The following is a 4,515-nucleotide window of genomic DNA, read 5'->3' as shown; positions in this document are numbered from 1 at the left end:
AGGGCATGCACTGAATGTTACTAAGATTAGCAGGGTTTCTATATGCAGCTGGAGAAGAGTGGTGTATGCTAGTGCAGGGAGGCCCAGTGTTGGGGGAATGTGTTTAAGGGCGGACGAGATGTGAGAAAGCAGAAGTTAAAACAAGTAAGATAATAATCATCGTACCATTTAACTATACGCACCAAAGTCTAAAAAACATATATCATAATTCACCCACAACACATTCTAATTCTCCTCTGTATATCATAAATGGGAAGGAAAAATTATTGACCTACTTTATATATTATTTATTTTAAATTTTTTGCAATCTCCACTTTTAAATCTGTATCTGCCGCCTGCAGTCTATCAGCAGTCAACAAGATTAAATCCAGGGAACACTTATTAATCTGCTCGAATTGATCGCAGAAAGTCCCATCCTCTGAAAACAGAGTGGGGCGCAGATGGACTCGCAGTCCTCGCGATAGGCGTTTTTCTCCACAGTATTCCATTACAGTTGCAGCATGAAGTTCATAGGAGACTCACCTTTTGGTTTCTTTTCCCAGTCACGTCTCCTGAATTCACTTGTGGATATTTTGAGAAAGTCCGTAGATATCGTTGTCTGAGACAGAATACCAGGTGATAGAACAAGTGAGTGCTCCTAGGAGAGGAGGCGGTATTAAGAGAAGGTTATTAAGGAGGGAAGCCTTCTGGATATTGACTGTAAATCGTCTGTCTCCTAAAGGCCTGAATCTAGAGTATAATGTGAGTCCGTCAGTAGAGCTGGGGGACAAATGTTCCCTTTCTCTTCTTTCTTCTTGCAGACAGTACAGACACGGTGGTCTCGCTGGAGCGCAGATACCGCATTGTGCACTAACACATCTATGGTTATAGAAATGATCGGGGTCAGGAATGAAGTTGAGATTTGATGAAGGTTTTTTATGGATAGAGCAACATTGGATTCCGGGGAAGAAGCTTTCACATTACTATTTGTGGCTTCGGCTCTTATGTTGTGATAATGTCGGTATACTCATTGGTTTTTCAGTATGTAGACAGTGATCAGGTCATAGAAGGGTTATGGATTTAGAATGGCTTTCATTTGTCATTGGGTGAATATTTTAATATCTGAACGGACGACTAAATTATCAGCATTAGAACATTTTAATAAAAAAAATAGGAGAAAAAAAGAATAATTAAAATATTAAAAATTCTCCAGACCCTGATCACAAGATGGCGCCGAGAACTCTGCACAACAACATGGAGAGGAGGAGATGGCGCGGGAGGATGCTGAGGCAGAGTCGCACCCGGAGGAACCTGAGCCTACGTAAAGACAGGTATCTGTACAACTCCGCTCTGCTATACAAGACACAGACGTATCTCTTAGGCCGGGGTCCCACTAGCGTACGGTGTGCGATGCGCGAGCACCCGATGCGATATGCTAATGACACTCGCTGCTGCTCTGCTGCGAGCGGGAGCCGAATGTCAGTGCTCCATGCTCTGATCCTCTCGCACGGCTGCGGAGGGGACGGGGAAATCACTATCTCCATCTCCTCTGCTGCTGGCATTGGCGGGAATCGCACTGCACTCGGGTGGTATCTGAGTGCAGTGCGATGTTTCACACGCACCTGTAGATTATATGGGTGCGTGCGATCCGATCGGAGCTGGAAAACAAAACGCCGCTGAGCAGAGAATCCGAGGATTACTGGGTCCGGACGCAGTCTGGGGTTTTATCGGATTGAAGTGAGAGCGAGCCCTGACTGGGGAAACAGGTGAACTTACTATAGATGTGGACCTGATGAGACTACTGGACTTACAGAACCTCCGGGAGCAGAGAAATCCTCATCACTGGAGAAAGCGGCCACTATGTGACGTCAGAGGGAGGAGGAGCCGGAGGAGTGACTGCGCCGGGATCATCTGCAGATCTGGGCGGGGCAATGGCCCCTGAGGGGGAGGAGCTGCGGTGACGTCATCACTGTCACATGACCGCAGCCTCATCACAGCTCCTTCACCATTATAATAACTTTATAGTTTATAGAATCATTACAGTCTGTGAGGAAACACTGCGGAGCCAATCAGAGCAGAGACAACAGGCCGGGACAGATAGCTTCTGCGCGCTGCCTCCAACAACCAGCAGAGGGCAGCAACACAGAGACAGCGTGTGATCCTGACTATGAGACAGAGAGACACCACAGGAAGAGGCTGCTGCACTGAGAGCGGAGGACCTGTGGTGACGTCACCGTCATGTGATCAGGGGCGGAGCTCAGGAAAGGTAGAGACTACATACACCTGGGCTAAATGACGTCATACCCATGTGACTTGATGATGTCACCGGAAGGGGCGGGGCTCTGCTCTCCATTGCTCTCTGCTGCTGAGGCTGTGGTGATTACTCTGAGGAGCTGAGGTGATTTGGGGGCGCAGATAAGTGGATGTTCCTGTATGGGGGCTGCACAGGGAGCGGGGGGGATTCTGAAGGTGTGAGACTGCGTGGGTGAGGAGGGGGTCCTGTTACTTGCATGGAATCTCCCTGACCCCCTGCTGGAGGTGTAGTTACCACCGTGACCGTCCCCCTGCTGGCGGTGTAGTTACCATGGTGACCATCCCCCCCCCCCCTTGCTGGCGGTGTAGTTACCATGGTGACCATCCCCCCGCTGGCGGTGTAGTTACCATGGTGACCATCCCCCCGCTGGCGGTGTGGTTACCACGGTGACCGTCCTCCTACGAGGCTGATAATGAGCGGTCAGATCGGTGGAGGAGGCCGCGGTGGAGTTTGTGGCTTTTCCTCCAGATTCTTCCTGATAAATGTCGGATATTTGGGGCAGAATTCAGTGATTGTCGTTATATCGTCCCCTGTGATCTCCATCTTCTCCTTTATCATGAAGACGCCGGCAGGACGAGATCCCTCCAGCTGATCCAGTGTTCATCCCTCCTTCTCCTGAATGACCCCGAGGATGGACGAGGAAGAGACCACCAGAAGATTATTACACTTCACCCTGGAGATCATCTCCCTGCTGAGCGGAGAGGTAACTCCTCTACATTTCTATCAGCTTTATTGTGTTATGGAACAAGTCCGACATCAGGAAGAGGAAATCCAGAAGAGGAAGAGAAGGATTCTTTACTGTAAGAGCAGTGATTGTGTGCAGCTCTCTGCCAGGAGGAGTTGTCATGGGGATTCCCTATAAGAGCTGTAGAGGGGCCTGGATGTCTGTCCTGAGTGTAATAATATTCCAGGTTATGGCCCCAGATTACTGGAGACGGTTATTGATCCCAGGATTTCTACTGATTGTCAGATCTGGAGTCGGGAAGGAATTCTTCTCCCTAAGTGTCTCTCTCCATACACAGGATTACACAATAGTGAGGAAGACACCGGGGGAGGGTGTGACTCCCATCATCCATCTCCAGGAGTCAGGAGGGCGGAGCCCGGGCCCCATCACAGAGCCTCCCCCGCACCCCCCGATACATGAGAGGAAGAAGAAGAAGATCCTAGAGCTCAGCAACAAGATGATTGAGCTGCTGAGCGGAGAGGTGACTGCTGGGACATTATACAGGACAGCACTGGAGGATTCTGAGTGATGACCGGAGAGGTGACTGCTGGGACATTATACAGGACCGCACTGGAGGATTCTGGGTGATGAACGGAGAGGTGACTGCTGGGACATTATACAGAACAGCACTGGAGGATTCTGGGTGATGACCGGAGAGGTGACTGCTGGGACATTATACAGGACAGCACTGGAGGATTCTGGGTGATGACCGGAGAGGTGATTGCTGGGACATTATACAGAACAGCACTGGAGGATTCTGGGTGATGACCGGAGAGGTGACTGCTGGGACATTATACAGGACAGCACTGGAGGATTCTGGGTGATGACCGGAGAGGTGATTGCTGGGACATTATACAGGGCAGCACTGGAGGATTCTGGGCGATGACCGGAGAGGTGACTGCTGGGACATTATACAGGACAGCACTGGAGGATTCTGGGTGATGAGCAGAGAGGTGACTGCTGGGACATTATACAGGAGAGCACTGGAGGATTCTGGGTGATGACCGGAGAGGTGACTGCTGGGACATTATACAGGACAGCACTGGAGGATTCTGGGTGATGAGCAGAGAGGTGACTGCTGGGACATTATACAGGACAGCACTGGAGGATTCTGGGTGATGAGCAGAGAGGTGACTGCTGGGACATTATACAGGAGAGCACTGGAGGATTCTGGGTGATGAGCAGAGAGGTGACTGCTGGGACATTATACAGGACAGCACTGGAGGATTCTGGGTGATGTCCGGAGAGGTGACTGCTGGGACATTATACAGGACGGCACTGGAGGATTCTGGGTGATGTCCGGAGAGGTGACTGCTGGGACATTATACAGGACGGCACTGGAGGATTCTGGGTGATGTCCGGAGAGGTGACTGCTGGGACATTATACAGGGCGGCACTGGAGGATTCTGGGTGATGAGCAGAGAAGTGACTGCTGGGACATTATACAGGACAGCACTGGAGGATTCTGGGTGATGACGGTGTCGTTGTTGTCAGGTTC

This window comes from Phyllobates terribilis, unplaced genomic scaffold, assembly GCF_046119375.1.
Source record: "Phyllobates terribilis strain yellow unplaced genomic scaffold, ASM4611937v1 Scaffold_117__1_contigs__length_5270597, whole genome shotgun sequence".
Taxonomy (NCBI): Eukaryota; Metazoa; Chordata; class Amphibia; order Anura; family Dendrobatidae; genus Phyllobates; species Phyllobates terribilis.
The sequence above is the reverse complement of the archived record's forward strand: the minus strand, read 5'-3'. Positions refer to the sequence as shown.